Below are 26148 nucleotides of genomic sequence, written 5' to 3' on the forward strand. Positions count from 1 at the left end.
ATCTTTGTCCTACATCACCATATCCAGCGTCTTTGACGATTACGTCCCTTGGGAGTGGGGACCTATCCTCTAGTTGTAGAATGACACTTTAGTCTCCATCAGAGCCTGCTCTGATTTGAAACTTCGTAGCAGATTACAGCTGTTTAGCGGACCAGGACCCGGGCAGGTCTTTCACAGGCGAGTGCTCTACCGACCGAGCTATGTTTCTGTTCCATTTTCTTCCTTCATAGAATCGTAAATAACTCTTCATAGTGAAACAAATTCATCTCGATGAGTAAATATTTCTTTGAACAATCAAATCCTTCTTCAACTTCTTGTGAATTCCGCTTGATATTCAGGTTCTTACCTAAACCTACAGAGAGGTATCACGTCTCTTTTTGCAGAGCACACAGTGGAGCTGTCTTCTGAAAAAAAGCTACACAGAAAACCCACTGGCAAATCAATGTCTTTTTTCCAAATAGATTAAACGAAGACATACATACTTCTTAAAATAAATAAATGAATAATCCTCAAATTTACTCCATCATGAAAAGATTCTCAGACGGTAAGGCGAGTTGTTGAAGTGCTGCATTTAAGTCCTCTTCCATTTCCTGGTGGTTTCAAGCGAGCTGACATGTAAGACCAAGCGCGTGCTGCCCTTCACCAGCCCCGCAGCTAAGTCGGTGTCACACAGGATGAGGCAGCTGATGTTGATGTGGACGCAGACGGGAGACCCAGCGTCGTGACACACAGTGCCGTCGACACACGGGATGACCCGCTTGACGTGATTCTGTGCTGCCGGCGCTCTCCAGAGGCGGTCGTTGGCCTAGCTTGGCTTGCTGTCGCCGGCCGGAGTGGCCGAGCGGTTCTAGGCGCTACAGTCTGGAACCACGCGACCGCTACGGTCGCAGGTTCGAATCCTGACTCGGGCATGCATGTGTGTGATGTCCTTAGGTTAGTTAGGTTTAATTAGTTCTAAGTTCTAGGCGACTGATGACCTCAGCAGTTGGCTCCCATAGTGCTCAGAACCATTTGAACCAATTGGTTTGCAGTCTGCAAGCTGTACGAAAATGGACGCACGTAAAATTCCTACATTAGCTGTATTAAAAGGCAAATTTCCTCCCTTGTCTATGAGTGGTTGTGTCTAGACCACACATAAAAAAAATTCAATATCTATAAACACGTAATAAAACAGAAAGGAAAAATATGTGCCCAGTCAGTAAGGACATCAGCTCATGAAAGTTCACAAAATAGCACAAACTCACTCCTGAAGGAGAGCGCATTTATCTTTAGATAATATAAAATACTAGACAAATGAATTCTTTTAATATTCAATTAGGATAGAAGCCGAAGACGTGAATTAAAATTCGCACCTTGGCCAGGACTTGAACCTGGGGCTATTGCTTACCAGGTGGATGTACTAACCACTACACTACCGTAGCAGCATGGACCTTCCTCACACAAACTACAATTCACATCTTCAGCCCATTTTCCCCTTCTCAGATCGTCAGAATTTCCCATGTTGGACAGTTTCAGTAATACTGACGATTTGATAAGGGGAAAATGGGCTGAAGGTGTGAACTGAAGTTTGTGTGAGGGAGCGCATTGAACTAGAGCAGTCTGTGCAAGTCTGGCAACCACAATGCTAGGGTGCTGTTGTGGTTAGCATGACTGCCTCGTAAGCAGGACTTCTGCACTGACGTCCCTGTTGTAGCACAAGTTTAATTCATTGCTTCAGCTTCTATCCTTAGACAAAGCTGAGACTCAATGTCCGTAGGAAAATATGATTCCATCTGATCACTAGTTCTCTTAAGTTAATGAGAAAGTGCCACAGCCTTCTGCAAGGAGCGTAGATGGATATAGTGGGACACAAAATCGCTACCCACTATTTTGTAATATGGCTCACCCACCAACTACGTTACGCTGAAGTTGTCGTCACTGCAGCACAACAGCACTTGACACGTACAAAACCTGCAAGTCAAAAGTAAAATGTTTCAAGCACTGACTTTAAACTGATGTGCAATTCCTTGAGAAACTCGAAATCCACGATAATGTGTCTTGTCCTTGAAATTTCTGGGTGGCGAAAGTGTGTCAACAAGGCAAGTCTCAGAACAGAAATTCCTCAGTGGGTAATGTGGAATGAAATACTTATCAGAGCGGAATGGAAGCCATAAGTAGTATTGCAGGGCAGGTACGAATGCCTTACTTCCGGTGTAACTTATAAGCAGTAGATTATCAGTGTACATTCTGGGCCAGGAAGAGTTATTACCACTTTTTTTATCTCAAGTCACTGATAAGGGGTATCATGTAATGCATTTCGGTAACGTATAATAGACGTCACCGCCCTCCCCCCCCCCCCCCTTCCCTGGGGAGCAACCAGGAACTTGCTGAGGTCTTCTGGGGGAACCCCCACGTTCGGTACGCAGTTGTGTGAATTATACTGAAGGTCACGACATAACTCAGTACTGGTCGTGTGGTCCTTCCCGCACATCTAAGGGAAGTGGACTAGCTCACCGCGTAACTCGATGCTGGTCACAGATTCAAAATTAGTGCGGAATCACAATAACCCTTGTTACACGTTAAAATAGCGAGAAACACCATGGACCAATAACACTCAAGCTCTCCCCACCCCCTTATCAACCTTTATAACTAGCTCTTCATTCAAGGTCTGAGACTTGTGGGGAGAGGTTCTGGTCTGTTACAAACAAATTATTATTAACAGCAATCCTATACTGGCAGTGTATAAAAGTAGTAACAATGATATAACAAATTATTGTTTATTAATGACAATTTCTGTCGTGTAGGCAGATTAGCCAACACAACGCACACTAATTGAGAGAGGAGGCCGAAATGCACGCGTCAACTCACGCAGGCTGGCGTTAGGTCTGAAACAGGATACGTAATGAATGCTATAAAGAAAAGTACGTAGCTGCTGGAATACTTAACTTTAATCCATCATTTGTATACAGCGTTCTTGATGATACAAGTGAGACTCTCTCTAGAAATGGTTAATGGCGCCTTGCTAGGTCGTAGCCACGGACTTAGCTGAAAGCTATTCTAACTACACTCCTGGAAATGGAAGAAAGAACACATTGACACCGGTGTGTCAGATCCACCATACTTGCTCCGGACACTGCGAGAGGGCTGTACAAGCAATGATCACACGCACGGCACAGCGGACACACCAGGAACCGCGGTGTTGGCCGTCGAATGGCGCTAGCTGCGCAGCATTTGTGCACCGACGCCGTCAGTGTCAGCCAGTTTGCCGTGGCATACGGAGCTCCATCGCAGTCTTTAACACTGGTAGCATGCCGCGACAGCGTGGACGTGAACCATATGTGCAGTTGACGGACTTTGAGCGAGGGCGTATAGTGGGCATGCGGGAGGCCGGGTGGACGTACCGCCGTATTGCTCAACACGTGGGGCGTGAGGTCTCCACAGTACATCGATGTTGTCGCCAGTGGTCGGCGGAAGGTGCACGTGCCCGTCGACCTGGGACCGGACCGCAGCGACGCACGGATGCACGCCAAGACCGTAGGATCCTACGCAGGGCCGTAGGGGACCGCACCGCCACTTCCCAGCAAATTAGGGACACTGTTGCTCCTGGGGTATCGGCGAGGACCGTCTCCATGAAGCTGGGCTACGGTCCCGCACACCGTTAGGCCGTCTTCCGCTCACGCCCCAACATCGTGCAGCCCGCCTCCAGTGGTGTCGCGACAGGCGTGAATGGAGGGACGAATGGAGACGTGTCTTCAGCGATGAGCGTCGCTTCTGCCTTGGTGACAATGATGGTCGTATGCGTGTTTGGCGCCGTGCAGGTGAGCGCCACAATCAGGACTGCATACGACCGAGGCACACAGGGCCAACACCCGGCATCGTGGTGTGGGGAGCGATCTCCTACACTGGCCGTACACCACTGGTGATCGTCGAGGGGACACTGAATAGTGCACGGTACATCCAAACCGTCATCGAACCCATCGTTCTACCATTCCTAGACCGGCAAGGGAACTTGCTGTTCCAACAGGACAATGCACGTCCGCATGTATCCCGTGCCACCCAACGTGCTCTAGAAGGTGTAAGTCAACTACCCTGGCCAGCAAGATCTCCGGATCTGTCCCCCATTGAGCATGTTTGGGACTGGATGAAGCGTCGTCTCACGCGGTCTGCACGTCCAGCACGAACGCAGGTCCAACTGAGGCGCCAGGTGGAAATGGCATGGCAAGCCGTTCCACAGGACTACATCCAGCATCTCTACGATCGTCTCCATGGGAGAATAGCAGCCTGCATTGCTGCGAAAGCAATGTACTAGTGCCGACATTGTGCATGCTCTGTTGCCTGTGTCTATGTGCCTGTGGTTCTGTCAGTGTGATCATGTGATGTATCTGACCCCAGGAATGTGTCAATAAAGTTTCCCCTTCCTGGGACAATGAATTCACGGTGTTCTTATTTCAATTTCCAGGAGTGTATCTCTCGGAAAATGAGAGAATGGCTTCGTCAGTGTAGTCGCTAGCAAAGTCGTCCGTACAACTGGGGCGAGTGCTAGTACGTCTCTCTAGACCTGCCGTGTGGTGGCGCTCGGTCTGCAATTACTGACAGTGGCGACACGCGGGTCCGTCGTATACTAGCGGACCGCGGCCGATTTAAAAGCTACCACCTAGCAAGTGTGGTGTCTGGCGGTGACACCACAATTTCTATATTTGCAATGCAATTTTTGTGCCATAGTAGTTAGTATTTTAATTTGCACATTTTGTGATCTGTGCCATAGAATTTCTCCGTTAGAAGAAAATGGTCTCTACGTCGAGTTTCGACTTCTCTCTCCGGCGGTATCCCACAAATATGGCACTCAACTGCTTGCTCATATAAGGTAACGATCTTGCAGGATTATCCCCAATGTATGATTCGAGTCATGTTCTCAATCCATATATACTGGTGCTACTCGCCCTCTGTGATAAGCCAGAAAACAACATGTTTGGGGTGCTGACCAGACAATTTTGAAAAGTAGATGGGGCCGACTCCTTTAAACTTTACTTCTCTATGCCGAACTGTGTGCTCATGGTCCTTGTCGTTTGGCTTATAAACAACTAGGGAATTTACGTGAACTGAATAATCAGTGTTCTGGCTTCTGAAGTTTGGTATCTCCTGAAGTTTTACAGGGAATGAGATAACTTGGCAATTACAATGCTTGCAGTCATCGTATGTTTCATATTTATTTGTACGCTGTGCATCTTTCAGATACTTTCTATCTCTAGCCAGAAACTACCATGCAAAGCGATATACATCTTTCTCATTCAGATTCTGGGCATTAATATATGCCTGTTTGGTGGCAGTATATTATGGAAGACGGATGAAATTGGAACCCCCTCCCATTAAATGAACTGGAGATCTGTGAGTATATATCGAGATGAAGTACACAGCTAAGTGCCTTACCGGACACTCTTTCCTGCATGTTGGAGAAATGACTGAGTATGACACTCGACAAAAATTCCGGCTGATTCTGGCATCAACTCACTCCTCCCCTAAATTTACACAATGCTCTTCTCCTCGCCAGCGTCACGGCCCTGTTTTGAGGGGAGTGTGAGTTAAGTGTATAGAGTTGTGATATACTTAATGGCAGGACCATTCTTTTCAAGACGACTTGGCAGTCATCGAGAAAATGACAGGATCATGTAAGCCCATCTTCGAGTTTTGAAAGTGGCCTTGTGAGATTCTGTCCCTAAAAGCGTCAGCAATTACAGAGTAGTCCGTTGTGGCTGCATTGGTGATCTGTAACGGAATGAGCAGGGGTAATGCTGCTAGGCCCAGAATGTTGAACAGACGTCTGATGCAACGAATATCCATGACGATTGCGAGATGAGTCCAGTGTGCAGCTGCATTACCAAACGACCTGGTGTCATCAGCCTGTACCACGTTGACGGTGATGATGGACAGCATGGCAGTCATTGTCTTCCTGGTTCAGTCACTGCATCATTGATGATCCAGGCAGGGCGACAAATGTATCATAGTCAGGTCAAGTGGTGAGGTACTTGCATGTGCAAGCCCATGTCAGCATATCCATTTCATCTCAACTGCAAAGAAAGAAAAAAATTGATAAGTGTCATATATAATTTTAAAAAAGGAATGTGTAGGCATCTATCCATACTCCGTTCATGATGATGATGGACCAGGCTGTGGAGTCTGTGTTTGCAGGTGCGATGAATATATCGAAGACAAAGAGGGCTGGGGGACATATGCTTAATTGTCCTGGAAGATCATTAAGTAGTTGTTACACATGCATTTCTGAATCCACAAATATATATCACACCTACAACAGAAGAAGAAGAAATTAATCATCAACATGCAACTATTACGAGCACTCAGACATGAAAAGTAGAAAAAATACGTACCTGTAAGGTCACTGGAGTCAAAGTGGGATCTCTTACTAGCCTCTGACGAACAAACGTTTTTACTATGGCGTTTTATCTTCGCTAATTCTGTGGTGTCACCGCCAGACACCACACTTGCTAGGTGGTAGCCTTTAAATCGGCCGCCACACGGCAGGAGTAGAGAGACTTCCTAGCACTCGGCCCAGTTGTACAGCCGACTTTGCTAGCGATGGTACACTGACAAAATACGCTCTCATTTGCCGAGACGGTAGTTAGCATAGCCTTCAGCTACGTCATTTGCTACGACCTTGCAAGGAGCCATTACCAGTTACTATTGATGCTGTAAAACATGTACAGTCAAGAACGATGTTCACCATTTATGGATTAAAGTTAAGTATTTCACAGCTACGTCCTTTTATGCTAGTCTAATTTCCTTGACCTGTTCCAGACCTCACGACAGCCTGCGTGAGCTAAAACGCGTGCCTTTCGGCTTCCTCTCAAAAACGGGTTGGCTCTCTTGCCAATCCACAACAAATTCTTTTGGCGCTGCTGATGTTACTACTAGCAAGCCTCAGACTGGAATGACTTCCCGCAACGAAAACGTATTTATAGCCGAAGACCACATTGATTTGCTTATTTCAGCAAATGGGAAACGCATATTCTAATCACTTTTTTTTATGCAGGATGGCATCTGCTCGCGTCTGTGCGTACGTGTCGCAATCTTACACCACTTTCGCCTGGTTTTTGCACACCAGATTATATTTCACTGCAGGTGCGCACACTGATCCATCACGAGCTGTCAATTACGCTGCTCAATGGAGAAGAAACATTTACCAAGACTTGTGAGACCTACTGTGCACAACAACGGGTATCTCCAGCCCACTTCTCAAACATCATGTGCCACTGTTAAAGGTTATGCTACATATTTTAACAACGTGCAGGCATTGACTAGCCCAGAAGTTAAAAGTGTAACCATCAAATAGCGCTAAGAGACAGTTACGTCTCGCACTATGCACTACTTCCACAATAATAATAACAATAATAATAAGAGTAATGGAAGGTACTGAGAATATTTTTTTATTCAAACAGCGAGGCTTCACAAGAGCCTTGCAGACTGTCCAGTCGTTAGGCAGCTGCAGTCGCACACAGCTTATCTAAGAGCCTGCTGGCATTATCTTGAGATAGGAATACATGATTGTATCAAGACGTTACCACACTGAAGTGCTTTAAGAAAGTATGATAAAAAATTCAATGTGCTTAGCAGTACCACTATCTAGAAAGTGTAGCATTTTATATGAGCATGAGTTTGCATAATCAATTTCCACATGTTGTTGTTGTTGTCTTCAGTCCAGAGACTGGTTTGATGCAGCTCTCCGTGCTACTATATCCTGTGCAAGCTTCTTCATTTCCCAGTACCTTCTCCAACATTCATCCTTCTGATTCTGCTTAGTGTATTCATCTCTTCCTCTCCCCCTATGACTTTTACCCTCCACACTGCCCTCCAATACTAAATTTGCAACCTACATCCTTCTGATTCTGCTTAGTGTATTCATCTCTTGTTCTCCCCCTATGATTTTTACCCTCCACACTGCCCTCCAATACTAAATTGGTGATCCCTTGATGCTTCTGAACATGTCCTACCAACCGATCCCTTTTTCTAGTCAAGTTCTGCCACAAGTTTCTCTTCTCCTCAATCCTATTCAATACCTCCTTATTAGTTATGTGGTCTACCCATCTAATCTTCAGCATTCTTCTGTAGCACCACATTTCGAAAGCTTCTATCTCTTCTTGTCTAAACTATTTATCGTCCACATTTCACTTCCATACATAGCTACACTCCACACAACTCCTTTCAGAAACGACTTCCTGAATTTTAAATCTATACTGCATGTTAACAACTTTGACCATCATCAGTTATTTTGATCCCCAAAAAGCAAAACTCATATACTATTTTAAGTGTCTCATTTCCTAATCTAATACCCTCAGCATCACTTGATTTAATTTGACTACATTCCATTATCCTCCTTTTGCTTTTGTTGATGTTCATCTTACATCCTCCTTTCAAGACACAGCCTATTCCGTTCAATTGCTCTTCCAGGTCCTTTTCTGTCTCTGAGAGAATTACAATGTCATCGGCAAACTTCAAATTTTTCATTTCTTCTTCATGGATTTTAATTCCTACACCGAATTTTTCTTTTGTCTCCGTTACTGCTTGCTCGATAAACAGATTCAATAACATCGGGGATAGGCTACAAGCCCATCTCACTTCCTTCCCAAGCACTGCTTCCCGTTTCATGCCCCTCGACTCTTATAACTGCCATCTGGTTTCTGTACAAATTGTAAATAGCTTTTCGCTCCCTGTATGTTACCCCTGTCACCTTCATAATTTGAAAGAGAGTATTCCAGTCAACATTGTCAAAAGCTTTCCCTAAGTCTACAAATGCTAGAAACGTAGGTTTGCCTTTCCTCAATCTATCTTCTATGACAGGTCGTAGGGTCAGTATTGCCTCACGTGTTCCAACATTTTTACGGAATCCAAACTGATCTTCCCCGAGATCAGCTTCTACCAATTATTCCATTTGTCTGCAAACAATTCGTGTTAGTATATTGCAGCTGTGACTTATTAAACTGATAGTTCGGTAATTTTCACATCTGTCAGCACCCGCTTTCTTTGGGACTGGAATTATTACATTTTTCTTCAAGTCTGAAGATATTTCGCTTGTCTCATACAGCTTGTTCACCAGATGGTAGAGTTTTGTCAAGGCTGGCTCTCCCAAAGCTATCAGTAGGTCTAATGGAATGTTGTCTACTCCTGGGGCACTGTTTCGACTTAGAGCTTTCAGTGCTCTGTCAAACACTTCATGCAGTATCATTTCTCCCATTTCATCTTCATCTACATGCTCTTCCATTTCTATAATATTGTGATCAACTACATCGCTCTTGTATAGACCCTCTATATACTCCTTCCACCTTCCTGCTTTCCCTTCTTTGCTTACAACTGGGTTTCTATCCGAGCTCTTGATATTCATACAAGTGGTTCTCTTTTCTCCAAATGGCTCCTTAATTATCCTGTAGGCAGTATCTCTCTTACCCCTAGTGAGATATGAGTCTACATCCTTACATTTGTCCTCTAGCCATCCCTACTTAGCCATTTGGAACTTCCTGTTGATCCCATTTTTGAGACATTTGTATTCCATTTTGCCTGCTTCATTTACTGCATTTTGATGTTTTCTCCTTTCATCAATTAAATTCAATATTTTTTTCAGTTACCCAAGGATTTCTACTAGCCCTCGTCTTTTTACCTACTTGATCCTCCGATGCCTTCACTATTTCATCTCTCAAAAGTACCCACTCCTCATCTACTGTATTTCTTTACCCCATTCTTGTCAATCGTTCTCTAATGCTCTCCCTGAAACTCTCCACAACCTCTGGTTCTGTCAGTTTATCCAGGTCCCACCTTTTTGCAGTTTGTTCAGTTTTAATTTACAATTCATAACCAATACAGTGTGGTCAGAGTACACATCTGCCTCTGGAAATGTCTTACAATTTAAAACCTCGGTCCTAAATCTCTGTCTTACCATTATATAATCTATCTGAAACCTTCAGGTCTCTCCAGGCCTCTTCCATATATACAACCTTCTTTCATGATTCTTAAACCAAGTGTTAGCTATGAGTAAGTTATGCTCTGTGCAAAATTCTACCAGTCGTCTTCCTCTTTCAATCCTTACCCCCATTCCATATTCACCTACTACGTTTCTTTCTCTTCCTTTCCCTACTATCGAGTTCCAGTCACTCATGACTATTAAATTTTCGTCTCCCTTCACTATCTGAATAATTTCTTTTATCTCGTCATACATTTCCTCAATCGCTTCGTCGTCTGCAGAGCTAGTTCTCATAAAAACTTGTAATACTGTGGTAGCCGTGGGCTTCGTGTCTATCTTATTCATAATTATGCGTTCACTATTCTGTTTGTAGAAGCACTGCTATATTTTTATTCATTATTAAACCTACTCCTGCCTTACCTCTATTTGATTTCGTATTTATAACCCTGTAGCCACCTGACCAGAAGTCCTGTTCCTCCTACCACCGAACTTCACTCAGTCCCACTATATCTAACTTTAACCTATCCATTTCCATTTTTAAATTTTCTAACCTACCTGCCCGGTTAAGGGATATGACATTCCACGCTCCGATCCGTAGAACGCCAGTTTTCGTTCTCCTGATAACGACGTCCTGCTGAGTAGTCTCTTCCCGGAGATCCGAATGGGGGACTATTTCACCTCCGGAATATTTTACCTAAGAGGACGTCATCATCATGTAACCATACAGTAAAGGTGCATACCCTCGGGAAAAATTACGGCTGTGGTTTCCCCTTACTTTCAGCTGTTCACAGTACCAACACAGCAAGACCGTTTTGATTAGTGTTACAAGGCCAGATCAGTCAATCGTCCAGACTGTTGCCCCTGCAACTACTGAAAAGGCTGCTGCCCCTCTTCAGGAACCAAACGTTTGTCTGGCCTCTCAACAGATACCCCTCCGTTGTGGTTGCACCTACGGTACGGCTATCTGTATCGCTGAGGCACGCAAGCCTCCCCACCAACGGTAAGGTCCATAGTTCATGGGACGGGGGGGTGGGGAGGGGGGGAGGGGTGGAGGGAGGAATTTCCACGTACAGTAATTAAAATTGTAGGCAGATGGATACAGATGGATATTGTCCACACGTCAAACACAGTTAGTTGATTATCCATATTGGCAGCAAATATCTGTGCGTAAAGACCCAAGATTGTAGCACTCTGGTTCATTCCCCTGTAAGTGTTGGTGTAATTTCTCTATTTGTGTGTGTGTGTGTGTGTGTGTGTGTGTGTGTGTGTGTGTGTGTGTGGGAGGGGGGTGGGGGAAGGGTGGATGGGTTGGTCGGTGGTTGGGTAGGTGGGTGTTTATGCTGGGATATGGATACCCCTAGTGCCAGGGGTACACATTTCGTATGTGTTGAGAGCAGTATGTACCCAACAACTGATGCTACTGGAGAGAACAATGGAAAAAAATGGTTAGATGTAGGATAAATGGTTTTACAAACTTGAAAAACGCCGAGAAATAGCAACATTAGGGCTAATCTTAGTCATTTAGATAAAATACAAACTTTGCATGACTTCATCTATAGAAACGTGAATATGGGATCCATGTGTATTAGTTTTGAAATCATAACACTTTACATTGCTTCCAAATATTTTTATGATTCCAGATACACATGACTTGCATCTCACATGAACGGGGTGAAACACCACAACATTCAAAATAAATAAGAAATATCGGTCCTCTCTCTCTCTCTCTCTCTCTCTCTCTCTCTCTCACACACACACACACACACATACACACAAACACACACACACAGAGTAGTGCACTATGGCAAATCCATCTTCTCACCAGGTCTCTCGAATGCACCTTCTTTGCGCTATTCAAGCGTGTGTGTTGTCATGTCCTCTCTAATCTCTACTCGTTACAGCCGTTCTGTGCCGATTACTCCAGCTGCGTAATTTTTTTTATTATTTGTAAGTGCATGTTTGACACCATGCCTCTTCATGCAGCCCTCTGTACAAATAAGAAACCCCATATACGTTTCGCAAGGGAACTCTAAACTCTCTTAAACTTTAGCATAGATCTCTCAGTAGTTTTCGAGAGCAGATGGTGCTGTGATTCTAAAAGTTCTGTCCTCCTTAGTACAAACTTATAGCTCTCTAGTACAGTATCCAAGATTACTCCATGAACTTTGATCTACTTCTTATGCCAGAAAAAATTTCGGCTACTTTCTAAATATAAAAAGATATCCTGTATAACTATGTTGTATTCAGATTAACTGTATTTATTATACTTTTCAACAAATTCTTCCATATTTCCCGATTTTTCCATATTTTTTCATATTCTGTATGTAAGTGTACAACTGTATGTTATTGCTTCCATTACCAACCAACCAACAGAGTGCCAACCCAGTACCCCTTCCAGGTGTCAACATGCATAAAACTAAGCGCCGAAGCAAATACTAAAACGCCTGTAAATACATGGATTTGCTGTCGAAGATGAGTGATAACATTATTCTGATGTTAACACATCCACTCCAGGACATTTCAAATTTCGAGGTGTAGCACCCCTATTGTTCAATTCACTTATACACCCTGGGTGTTGATAAGCCAGAAGACGATTACTATGATGACACTGTACAGAATAAACACGTAAACCATATATCAGTTGAACCCAATACTTTCCAAAATTAACGGATCAGTGCCCAAAACATGTTAATGTTTTGCTTTCCTCTGACAGCGAGAAGCAACACTACCTGTGTATCAAATACCTGTGCATCTGCTTTCTGCCCAGTTGACAACAAAAAAATGTACAATGTATTTTTGGCGCAGATAGCTCGGCTATTTTACGAGGAGTGATTATCTGGAATGGCATCTGACTGATTGCTTGGGCTAGGATATGTCAATCAAGGATAAGAAGTTCTTAAGGTTTAAGAATATCCAAACTAGGAGTGACGTACCTCCGCTGTGTACACTACCTTCAAGTGCGCCCTGGCTCATGTGGTGCACTGTCAGAATGACCCCACTTCCTCCCATACAACTCTCACCAAACGGCACCGACCCTGTTCGGCAGCGTATCAACTTGTATGCTTGTATGTCTCCAGTCACACAGTACATTCGAAGCGTACATTGGAGATAATCCTTCGAGATAGTTCCTCGCTGAGCCCGAAAACTTGCATAGGAAGTTTCTTAAGATTTATCGCAACAGCGTTCCCATGAGCGACTCACAAGAGAATAATACCTTGTACCAGCAAGAAGTTGAGTGTCTTATTTGTGAGCTGACATTCAATAGAGAAGCAAAACCTCCATGTTGCCTCTAATGGGGGAGTTCCACGCTGCAGTTCACAATACATGCAACTAGGAGTACCAACTGCAATGGGACATACTAACTTTCTTTCAATATTTGAGTGGGTACAATGCCCACTTCCCCGTTAAACACTTAGGTGATTTCAGGTTGAAGGATGATAAGGTCAGTGTCATTAATGACACCATTGATAAGTACATTGTATTTTCCGAGAGAATCATGCCAAAAATATTGCTGTGATTTCCGTAATTGGTTTGTTCCATACACACCGCAACACTTCACAAGGCTGCTAAGATGATGCATCAGGATGACATGCATATCACCAAAGCCACATGTCCGGATGATGCAAGGTGTCAGTTTGTGACAAGAAGGGCATCCTCCCATTAGAATACCTGGGTTTGATGAAAAGACACCACGAAATCAAATTGCTTGACATAAGTGCATTCTTCACCTGCTGCTGCTAGTTCCCATTTTGCATATACTCTCCTGGAAATTGAAATAAGAACACCGTGAATTCATTGTCCCAGGAAGGGGAAACTTTATTGACACATTCCTGGGGTCAGATACATCACATGATCACACTGACAGAACCACAGGCACATAGACACAGGCAACAGAGCATGCACAATGTCGGCACTAGTACAGTGTATATCCACCTTTCGCAGCAATGTAGGCTGCTATTCTCCCATGGAGACGATCGTAGAGATGCTGGATGTAGTCCTGTGGAACGGCTTGCCATGCCATTTCCACCTGGCGCCTTGGTTGGACCAGCGTTCGTGCTGGACGTGAGGACCGCGTGAGACGACGCTTCATCCAGTCCCAAACATGCTCAATGGGGGACAGATCCGGAGATCTTGCTGGCCAGGGTAGTTGACTTACACCTTCTAGAGCACGTTGGGTGGCACGGAATACATGCGGACGTCCATTGTCCTGTTGGAACAGCAAGTTCCCTTGCCGGTCTAGGAATGGTAGAACGATGGGTTCGATGACGGTTTGGATGTACCGTGCACTATTCAGTGTCCCCACGACGATCACCAGTGGTGTACGGCCAGTGTAGGAGATCGCTCCCCACACCATGATGCCGGGTGTTGGCCCTGTGTGCCTCGGTCGTATGCAGTCCTGATTGTGGCGCTCACCTGCACAGCGCCAAACACGCATACGACCATCATTGGCACCAAGGCAGAAGCGACGCTCATCGCTGAAGACGACACGTCTCCATTCGTCCCTCCATTCACGCCTGTCGCGACACCACTGGAGGCGGGCTGCACGATGTTGGGGCGTGAGCGGAAGACGGCCTAACGGTGTGCGGGACCGTAGCCCAGCTTCATGGAGACGGTCCTCGCCGATACCCCAGGAGCAACAGTGTCCCTAATTTGCTGGGAAGTGGCGGTGCGGTCCCCTACGGCCCTGCGTAGGATCCTACGGTCTTGGCGTGCATGTGCATCTGTGCGTCGCTGCGGTCCGGTCCCAGGTCGACGGGCACGTGCACCTTCCGCCGACCACTGGCGACAACATCGATGTACTGTGGAGACCTCACGCCCCACGTGTTGAGCAATTCGGCGGTACGTCCACCCAGCCTCCCGCATGCCCACTATACGCCCTCGCTCAAAGTCCGTCAACTGCACATATGGTTCACGTCCACGCTGTCGCGGCATGCTACCAGTGTTAAAGACTGCGATGGAGCTCCGTATGCCACGGCAAACTGGCTGACACTGACGGCGTCGGTGTACAAATGCTGCGGAGCTAGCGCCATTCGACGGCCAACACCGCGGTTCCTGGTGTGTCCGCTGTGCCGTGCGTGTGATCATTGCTTGTACAGCCCTCTCGCAGTGTCCGGAGCAAGTATGGTGCGTCTGACACACCGGTGTCAATGTGTTCTTTTTTCCATTTCCAGGAGTGTATGTACACACACATAAAAATATGATCAGAAAGAAATGATTAAAATGTAAACACTGAGTACAGAAAGATCAGTAAACAAATGTAAATTCTTTATATATTAAATGATGATAAAATCAATGAGAAAGAAAACATAAATATTGTACAAAAGGGTAACAAATGTGTATAGAAACTAAATGGGAAATGTAGTGTTTGAGTTCCTGTTCACTGCACTAACCAGCTATAACGTACACAAATGTAACTGGTAGCCATAAGTCATCAGAAAAAATTTGCAAATTATATATATATATATATATATATATATATATATATATATATATATATATATATGTGTGTGTGTGTGTGTGTGTGTGTGTGTGTATGTGCCAGTTTGTGCGTGCGTGTGTGTGAGTGTGTGTGTTTGCGTGTGTGTATATCTGTGTGAGTAAGAGAAAATTTGGCTGTGTAGGTACATCAACAAAAACTATAAGAGAGATAGCTTTGCAAATTTCCATCCATAAGAAAAAATTGCTTTGCAAGAATCCAGTGAGAGATATGTAGTCAGAGAGAAACAGCTTTGTAAATAAAAGAACGAAGATGAACAACAAAAAATATTGTAATAATTGTACTGTAAAAACAGAATTCTTTAAATAATGAACGATAAAATTAATTCGTTATATTAATGTTGTTATTTTGAAACACTGCCAGTATAGGACTAGTGTTAATACTAGTTTATGTACAACAGATCTGAATCATTCCTTATGACGCTCAGACATCAAATGGACAGGCGTACACAGTTATGCTAGTTATAAATGGTGATAAGGGGAGGACGGGGAGCTTGAACGTTATTGGTCCATGGGGTTTCGCTCCATGTTAATGCGTTCTAACTAGTGCAGGGGTTCCCACGAATATTTTATCAAATGACCAGCCTTATCAAATGACTAGCCTTATACCTAAGGTGTGTGGGTAGAACCACATGACTGGTATCGAGTTACATCATGACCTTCAATATAACACACACAATTGCCTAAGGTGTGCTGGAGTTTCCCTGGATGACCTTGATCAATTCCTGGCTGTTCCCTGGAGTATGGGGAGGGGAGTGGGGGATGACCGGTGGATGTGCAACTTGGTACCCTCTTATCTTATCCATAAGTTTGAAATAAAAAACCCGTTATTGACGATGCTGGGGGCCAGAACATACGGTGATAACCTACTGCTTGTCAGTTACGGTGTTACCATATTATCTACATCTACATCTACATCCATACTCCGCAAGCCACCTGACGGTGTGTGGCGGAGGGTACCTTGAGTACCTCTATCAGTTCTCCCTTCTACTCCAGTCTCGTATTGTTCGTGGAAAGAAGGATTGTCGGTATGCCTCTGTGTGGGCTCTAATCTCTCTGATTTTATCCTCATGGTCTGTTCGCGAGATATACGTAGGAGGGAGCAATATACTGCTTGACTCTTCGGTGAAGGTATGTTCTCGAAACTTTGACCAAAGCCCGTACCGAGCTACTGAGCGTCTCTCCTGCAGAGTCTTCCACTGGAGTTTATCTATCATCTCCGTAACGCTTTCGCGATTACTAAATGATCCTGTTACGAAGTGCGCTGCTCTCCGTTGGATCTTCTCTACATCTTCTATCAACCCTATCTGGTACGGATCCCACACTGCTGAGCAGTATTCAAGCAGTGGGCGAACAAGCGTACTGTAACGTACTTCCTTTGTTTTCGGATTGCATTTCCTTAGGATTCTTCCAATGAATCTCAGTCTGGTATCTGCTCTACCGACGATCAACATTATATGATCATTCCATTTTAAATCACTCTTAATGCGTACTCCCAGATAATTTATGGTATTAACTGCTTCCAGTTGCTGACCTGCTATTTTGTAGCTAAATGATAAAGGATCTATCTTTCTGTGTATTCGCAGCACATTACACTTGTCTACATTGAGATTTAATTGCCATTCCCTGCACCATGCGTCAATTCGCTGCAGATCCTCCTGCATTTTAGTACAATTTCCATTCTTACAACCTCTCGATACGCCACAGCATCATCTGCAAAAAGCCTCAGTGAACTTCCGATGTCATCCACCAGGTCATTAATGTATATTGTGAATAGCAACCGTCCTATGACACTCCCCTGCGGCACACCTGAAATCACTCTTACTTCGGAAGACTTCTCCCCATTGAGTGCCGGATGGGAAGCTCGGTTTCGGTGCATCGATCTTACTCAAGACTTCTCCCCATTGAGAATGACATGCTGCGTCCTGTTATCTAGGAACTCCTCAATCGAATCACACAATTGGTTTGATAGTCCATATGCTCTTACTTTGTTCATTAAACGACTGTGGGGAACTGTATCGAACGCCTTGTGGAAGTTATGTATCGCCCGATGTTTTCGTGGGATCTTACCGGCCCTGCTATACTACATACATCATCATTTTTCATCAGGTTGTGTGCAAGTCTTATTTCCACTGCTTCCCTGACTACAGAATCCCAAAAGAAAGAAGCTGTAGGCTGCAGGCAGTAATTTAACCTGGATGCAATCCGCGGAAAGGCGAAAGAAGAGAAAGCAAGTGCTCAGCCAGATGTCAGCTAAAGAGTGGGCCGGATGCGAAGCTGGGTTTCGGTGCATCGATCTTACACAATGTGTGTGGTGGGTCCTGCAGAAAATTTACCACAGATTTTTAAAGACCACCGAAAATTCAAGTAGTTTACCTTCCTTGACAGTCCCGTAAAGACAATTCAAATTTCACTTCACATAATATTTCTACATTATCCTGGAATTTATGTCAAACATTTCGCACCTACGGAATAAAGATCTTAAACATCTATGTCTTCTTTTTGTGATCGATCTGACATTCTGGCTTGCATACCATTCGTAAACTGATGATGTGAGAATTATTTTCCCTGTGTAGGGGGAATATGTGACCTGGTGGTTGCCAGTCACATGATCTAGATGGGCCGTGCGGCCAGCATTCTAAGGATTTTCACAGATTGCGAGGGATAATTGCCACAGATTTAAATCTGCACGAGTGTCCTTAATGGTACAGTGAATGCGATGGAAACTCGGCTTGCCTACGTCTTTTTTTGGGATGCGGTGTAGGGAGAGGGAGTGATTCTTCTGACTGGATTGGTGCGGCCTGCCACGGGTTCCTCTTGTGTAATATCCTCCACATTTCAGAGTAGTACTTCCACACTACGTCCTTAATTATTTGTAGGATTTATTTCCATTTCTCTCTTCCTCTACAGTGCATAACCTCTTCAGCACCCTCATGAACTGTAGACGTTATTGCTTTATTTCTTTACACTAGTCCTATCATTTTGTCTCTACTTCTTGTCAATGTTTCCCGCATGTTCCCCTTCTCGTCGATTTTGTGGACAACCTCCTAATTTGTTAACTTATCAGTTAACCCAATTTTAACAGCCTCCTGCAGTACCTCATCTCAAATGCTGTGGTTGCTTTCCTTGTCGTTTTTGTCCCAGTTCATTAGTCATTTTCATACATTCCTGTGTTCCAAATTTAAATTCTTCAAATTAAGGAAGTTTGACGGTAGTATACATCTTTGGCCAGGAATGGCTGCTTTTCATATCCTGCTTGCTTTGTCTGACACGTGTTAACTTGCTTCCAAGATAAAGAATTCCTTCACTTCGTTTACTTCATGCTTCCCACTTTTATGTTAAGTTGATTGCTAATCTCGTTACTGGCACTCCTCATTACTTTCGTCTTTCTTCGTTTTACTCTCGTTGTCAGGCCATATTGTGTACTCAGTCCACTGAACAGGTCCTACAGTTTGCACTAACTTCCACTGAGGTTAGAAATGTCTTCATGACTGTCATCCTTTCATCTTCAATTATTGTCTCACTCATGAACTTTCATTTTATTTACGTCATTTTTTATGTTACATCGAGCTACATCCCTTTCAACGCGAACACTACGTTCTTAATCTTCCATACTCATTTTTCTGTCTTTGTTCTTCTGCACTCGTCTTTCCTCAAAGCCAACACCGATTTTCTTGATAATTTCGAACTTCATGCTCCACTTTACGTTGTCGAAAGTTTATTCTGTGTCAATAAAACCTGTATAAGTGTCTATATTTTTCTTATGTCTTGCTTCCATTCTCTGGTGCCTTTACATTTCCTACTACCAAACTAATCATCATTTAACAGTCGCTCAGTTTTCTTCTTTTTTCTTCCGTATATAGCTATTGTCAGTAACATCGATGTATGAGCTGTTAATCTGTTTTTACGATAGTTCTCAGACTCATTTGCCCTGGTTTTTTTCAGGGCTTTGTAAATGATATTTTTCTGGTAGTCTGATAGCATATCTCCAGTCTCAATATTCTACAAATCTACTTGAATAGATGTTTGGTGGTCTCTTCTCCGAATTATTTTGTAAATTCCGAAGTAATGTTATCTTCACCTTCCGTCTTACTTCATCGCAAGTAGAAAGAGGTCTGTTAAAGTCTGGCTCTAATACTGGTTCTCATGTCTCCCATATCCACCCCAATTCCTCCTCCATCTCGTCTCAGGCATCTCCAACACGTTGTATATAGCTTTCTCCTTTGAGTTTCACTACGGAAATTCTCTTGCACACTTAACGTTGTCGCCTTTCCTTCTTATTGCTCCTAAATCGTTTTGACTCTTCTATATGCTATATCAGTCCTTCCAACTACCATTCCTTTTTCGACGTCTTCGCATTTTTCCTGTAGCCATTTCGTCTTGGCTTCCTGCCAGTTCCCACTTGTTTCGTTCCTAAGTGATTTACATTACTGTATTCCTATTTTTTCCTGAACATCTTCATGCATTCATCTTTCGGCGATCAACAGAAATATTTCTTCCCTTTTAGATTTGGCTCCCCTGAACGTCTTATTTCGTTCCTGGGTGATTTATATTGCTGTATTCCCGTCTTTTCTTAGACTTTTTTGTTTTTTCATCTTTCGTGCATCTATTGAAGTACCCAATATTTCTTCGCAGTTATGTTTCTCATACCCATATTTGTCTGCTAAAATTCTGTGATTGCCCTTTTTAGGGGTGTCCAATTCATTATCTTTCACTAAACTGCGCAATAACTATCGCGCTATTTGCAGCCTTAGAGGACTTCAATCGCACCTCATCCTTCCTCAGCATTTCAGTGATTTTTCCGTACGATTCTCTTAAACTTCAGTCTCTCCTTCACCATTAGTGCATTGTGATCTGAGTCTATGTCTTTCTCCCGAATACGCCTTACAATCCAATATCTGATTTTGGAATCTCTGATCCACAAGTAATCCAGCTGCATACTTGTCCTGTCTCCAGACGTTTCCCAAGTGTACTTCCTCCTCTTGTTATTTTTGAACATTGTATTCGCTAGTACATCGAAAAGCAATAGACATCCATTCTTCTCCCGTTGCACGCAAAACTTTATTTCTTGTGATTGCAGATCAGCTGCGTCAAAAACTCTATCAGTGGCGTAAGGTGGCCGCGGTTCGAAATCATGTGCTTGGAAGTAAGGAACAGGTCCTGAACACGAACGATCGAGACTAATCCAGGCTTCAGAAACGAGGCACCACTGCAAGTATAGTGCTTATAGTAAACTGTACCTCACTACCGGCGAAGAAAAAATGAAGGTTTCCACAATGAATGAACAAAACCGAAGTGCATTTGCCAACGTAGCATAGCTATGTCGACGTAATTGTACGATAATTATTGGTGAATGTCAAGCAGGACATGTAAACTTTTAACTCATGTGATGAAGACAATAAGAGAATTGTGTGTAAGAGTTCATTGTAATGAAGTACACGTACAAGATCTCAGGGGGAAATTTTGTGGTTAATGCCAGTGTGTGTGATTAAATTCGTATTGTTAGATGAATCATAAAATATTATCAAAATCAAACTAGCGTATAAGAAAAATACCAGGACGTAATACAATACAGATAACAAACTCTGCTTATGGTGATATTTTGTAACTATGCAATACAAGTACAGGGGTTAGATAAAACGGAAACAGCGCGAGAAGTGTTTGGCTTGGCTTCAACATAAATGCAGATGATAGCGAAGTCTGCAGGTTACGTTAATTTATTTGACAACTAATGGCACCTGTGCAGTGTCCTCAATACGTTGCAAATGCCAGTCGTTTACAGAACTTTCTTCTGTGTAGTTGTGAGTATATTATGTCGGAGCTGAGTGAATTCGAACATGGGCTAATTTTTGGTGCTCTAATTTTCGGTGTTTGCGTAACCAAGGAAGCCAACATGTATGTTGCTTCAAGATACACCGTAATGATGATTTATTCAGCATACAGGGAAAGCGGAAAGACATCAGCCGCTAAGCCACAACGTGGACGAAAGTTTTGTGTTGAATGATCTTGACAGACGGTCATTGAAGAGGACTGACGAAAAATAAGAGGACAAAAGCGGAAAAAGTCTCGGCAGACTGAATGTCACACTCGCGAATTCTGTGAACAACAGAGTAATATGAAGGGAACTCCATATGCAGGGAGGTACAGGGCGAACTGAAATTCTAAAACCACTCGCCAGTGATGGAAATGCCGTACGAAGAAGACGTCGTGCGGAAGCCATAAAACTTGGACTCTGGAGCAATGGACGAATGTGATTTTGTCAGATGAATCTTGTTTCTCACTGTTTCCAGATTCTGGCGGTGTTTACGTCCCAAAAATGAAACTTGGCGGTGTACTTACATGGGCCCAGTGGTTACTCGTCAAAGTCGAATTATTGCCGAGGATTATGTGACCACTTTGGTTGATCAGGTCCATCCCATCGTATAATGATTGTTTCCCATTGGTGATGCTATGTTTCAAGACGACAAGGGCCCTACTCACACACCTCTCATCGCCAAAAACTGGTTTTGTGGTTTCGAGGATAAATTATCGCATCTCCCCTGTCCACCATTGTCACAAGATCTTGAGCTTTTGTGATTTACTTTGTATAGGAGGGTGTGTGATTGCTATTCGCCTCCATCATGGTTACCGTAACTTGTCACTGTTTTTCAGGAAGAAAGGTATAAGATTCCATTGAAAACCATAAAACACCTGATTCATCCATTCCGAGACGACTGGAATCTGTTTTGATTACCTACAGTTTTCCTACACCGTATCAGACATGGCAATGTGATGTGTCTGTGGTTCTTCCACATTTTTGTCCAGCTGGTGTAACTATATAACGAAGAAGAAATAAAGTATGACATTTCCAGCTAGATCTCATGTGCCCATCCCATCAACCCAGGCTCTACCGTGGATTTAGCAACAGTTAGTGTGGCTAGTAAATACTTTATTTTCCAAAGAAGTATTCACACAGATACATGGAAGTGATACCCCAATGCTGCGGTAAACCTCTTTTGCAAGAGAGAAGTGCAGTATCAGTCGGTAGTTTGAAGACGTATACCCTGCGGCATCATAGTTTGCCAACACTAACGTGACAATAAGTCGACCACTGTCGCTAGTTTCGCACTCTGTATATCTCGTAGTGAAAAAATAGAAAACTCGTATTCATACGTCGAACCAGGTACTTTAACGACTGTGACTATTCCCTACTCTGGGAATAGAGTGACATGTAACATGGCTCGGGCTCTGAGCACTATGGGACTCAACTTCTGAGGTCATTAGTCCCCTAGAACTTAGAACTAGTTAAACCTAACTAACCTAAGGACATCACACACATCCATGCCCGAGGCAGGATTCGAACCTGCGAGCGTAGTGGTCTCGCGCTTCCAGACTGCAGCGCCTAGAACCGCACGGCCACTTCGGCCGGCGACATGTAAGATGTCCCAAATATCTGGGGCAAAAAATTATTACTACTGGATCCTTACTGCATAATTTACGACACTGCATCAGTCAGCGAGGTGGTCAACACACTGATCTCACTTTCGGAAGGATGCTGGTTCATGTCCCCGTTCGGCTATCCTGATTTAGTTTTTCCTTGATTTCGTTCAATTCGCTGGGACGGTTCCTGTCAAAAGGATACATCCATCCTCAATCTGCGCTTGTGCTCCGTCTATAATAACGTGATCGTCGACTGGACCTTAAACCGTGATCTCCCTTCCATTTCTTACAGCTAGAACACAGGGACTATGAGGAAATATCTGTATCAGGAAATTAGGCCTGATATGTAACAGCGACAAGATTCATACTTTGGTAAGACACGGTCATGTATGTTCGTATTTGACAGATGACGTAGTGAATGCTCTGCGACAGAGCGTAAAATCTAGCCGTGACGTCCAGTATGACTATCGTTTTCGTGATTGAGGCTTGTGGCAGATTTGAGGAATAATGGTAAAAAAATACTGGATTTTTTCGTATATGAGTCGAAGTACCAATGCCTGTACACCTAGGTGGGCAGGGTTCTACCGTAAAGAAACACGATGTAGGTTAAAATACTCTGTAACCGTCACAAATACACCACTGACGAACATTACGGCCACTTCTTTAATAGCATGCTGGTGTCCTTTGGAATGGAATACAGCAGCAATACTGCGTGGTGCGCATTCCACAAGTCCTCGACAGGTGTTAAGTTTCAACAGGTTCGTGCACCAGATATGTAAGCACAGGTTAACCTAACCTCGGCGACATATGGCGCCTCTTTGAGCCCGATAGCTCGCCAAAAGTGTTCCACTGGTTTCAGACCAGGTGAAATCGCTGGCTAAGTCATCAACATGAGTCCAGAAGCACTTTCCAGAAAGCTCTTTAGCACGATTCTGGCCTTGTAACATGGGTAGTTACGCTGATGGAAATTGCCTTCATCATCGGGGAAGACATCGAGTATGTACAGCTATAACAGTGCCTTCGGTCACTACCACAGGTCGAATGGAAGCCCAGGTGAGTGACCCTCGCGGCCTAATGCTGCCCCCAGCGGTCAGTGTGATTCATCTGAACACGCGACACGTTTTCATTGGCCCACAGCCCAATGACGATGACACTGCGCCCACTGAAATCGTATTTGATGATGGCACTGTGTCAACATGGAAACGCATGAGGGTTGTCTGCTGCAGAACCACATGGGAATCGTAGCGCACTGAATGGGGTACTCGAAACAACTTGTGCTGCGCCAGAGCGTCTCCGGACCGCCAGCTGACCTCCTTCACAGAGTGGTCGAGCCTCCGTCCTCCATGTCTTATGATGAGGTTTGGACACACACCGTGTCAGCTATTCTTGTTTCACCACGCTTCAACAGCTTTCCATAGGTATATTGTTGTTGTGGTCTTCAGTACTGAGACTGGTTTCACGCAGCTCTCCATGCTACTCTATCCTGTGCAAGCTTCTTCATCTCCCAGTACCTACTGCAACCTACTTCCTTCTGAATCTGCTTGGTGTATTCATCTATTGGTCTCCCTCTACGATTTTTACCCTCCACGCTGCCCTCCAATACTAAATTGGTGATCCCTTGATGCCTCAGAACATGTCCTACTAACCGATCCCTTCTTCTAGTCAAGTTGTGCCACAACTATATACACTCCTGGAAATGGAAAAAAGAACACATTGACACCGGTGTGTCAGACCCACCATACTTGCTCCGGACACTGCGAGAGGGCTGTACAAGCAATGAACACACGCACGGCACAGCGGACACACCAGGAACCGCGGTGTTGGCCGTCGAAAGGCGCTAGCTGCGCAGCATTTGTGCACCGCCGCCGTCAGTGTCAGACAGTTTGCCGTGGCACACGGAGCTCCATCGCAGTCTTTAACACTGGTAGCATGCCGCGACAGCGTGGACGTGAACCGTATGTGCAGTTGACGGACTTTGAGCGAGGGCGTATAGTGGGCATGCGGGAGGCCGGGTGGACGTACCGCCGAATTGCTCAACACGTGGGGCGTGAGGTCTCCACAGTACATCGATGTTGTCGCCAGTGGTCGGCGGAAGGTGCACGTGCCCGTCGACCTGGGACCGGACCGCAGCGACGCACGGATGCACGCCAAGACCGTAGGATCCTACGCAGTGCCCTAGGGGACCGCACCGCCACTTCCCAGCAAATTAGGGACACTGTTGCTCCTGGGGTATCGGCGAGGACCATTCGCAACCGTCTCCATGAAGCTGGGCTACGGTCCCGCACACCGTTAGGCCGTCTTCCGCTCACGCCCCAACATCGTGCAGCCCGCCTCCAGTGGTGTCGCGACAGGCGTGAATGGAGGGACGAATGGAGACGTGTCGTCTTCAGCGATGAGAGTCGCTTCTGCCTTGGTGCCAATGATGGTCGTATGCGTGTTTGGCGCCGTGCAGGTGAGCGCCACAATCAGGACTGCATACGACCGAGGCACACAGGGCCAACACCCGGCATCATGGTGTGGGGAGGGATCTCCTACACTGGCCGTACACCACTAGTGATCGTCGAGGGGACACTGAATAGTGCACGGTACATCCAAACCGTCATCGAACCCATCGTTCTACCATTCCTAGACCGGCAAGGGAACTTGCTGTTCCAACAGGACAATGCACGTCCGCATGTATCCCGTGCCACCCAACGTGCTCTAGAAGGTGTAAGTCAACTACCCTGGCCAGCAAGATCTCCGGATCTGTCCCCCATTGAGCATGTTTGGGACTGGATGAAGCGTCGTCTCACGCGGTCAGCACGTCCAGCACGAACGCTGGTCCAACTGAGGCGCCAGGTGGAAATGGCATGGCAAGCCGTTCCACAGGACTACATCCAGCATCTCTACGATCGTCTCCATGGGAGAATAGCAGCCTGCATTGCTGCGAAAGGTGCATATACACTGTACTAGTGCCGACATTGTGCATGCTCTGTTGCCTGTGTCTATGTGCCTGTGGTTCTGTCAGTGTGATCATGTGATGTATCTGACCCCAGGAATGTGTCAATAAAGTTTCCCCTTCCTGGGACAATGAATTCACGGTGTTCTTATTTCAATTTCCAGGAGTGTATTACAAGATATATTGCAGAGCAGAATAGTAATTATGTCTAGGACAAAAAATTTGTTACAACTGGCACAGTCAACGCTAAGTGGAACATGCCTTCCAGGCGTGCTGCAGTGGTGTAACCGATGTCCACAGTGGGAGCGCAGAAGTAAGAACAGACAGGGAGCTTAAATCCTCGTACTGTGCG

The 26148-nt window shown here is 44.7% G+C and overlaps 1 protein-coding gene across 1 annotated transcript in view; it reads right to left on the minus strand.

Moving 5' to 3' along the window:
- LOC126188827 (uncharacterized) overlaps window positions 1-26148 on the minus strand; it is a 165655-nt gene that overhangs the window by 95810 nt on the left and 43697 nt on the right. The gene's annotated exons all lie outside the window — the stretch shown is intronic.

The sequence above is a fragment of the Schistocerca cancellata genome, chromosome 5 (genome assembly GCF_023864275.1).
Source record: "Schistocerca cancellata isolate TAMUIC-IGC-003103 chromosome 5, iqSchCanc2.1, whole genome shotgun sequence".
Lineage (NCBI taxonomy): Eukaryota > Metazoa > Arthropoda > Insecta > Orthoptera > Acrididae > Schistocerca > Schistocerca cancellata.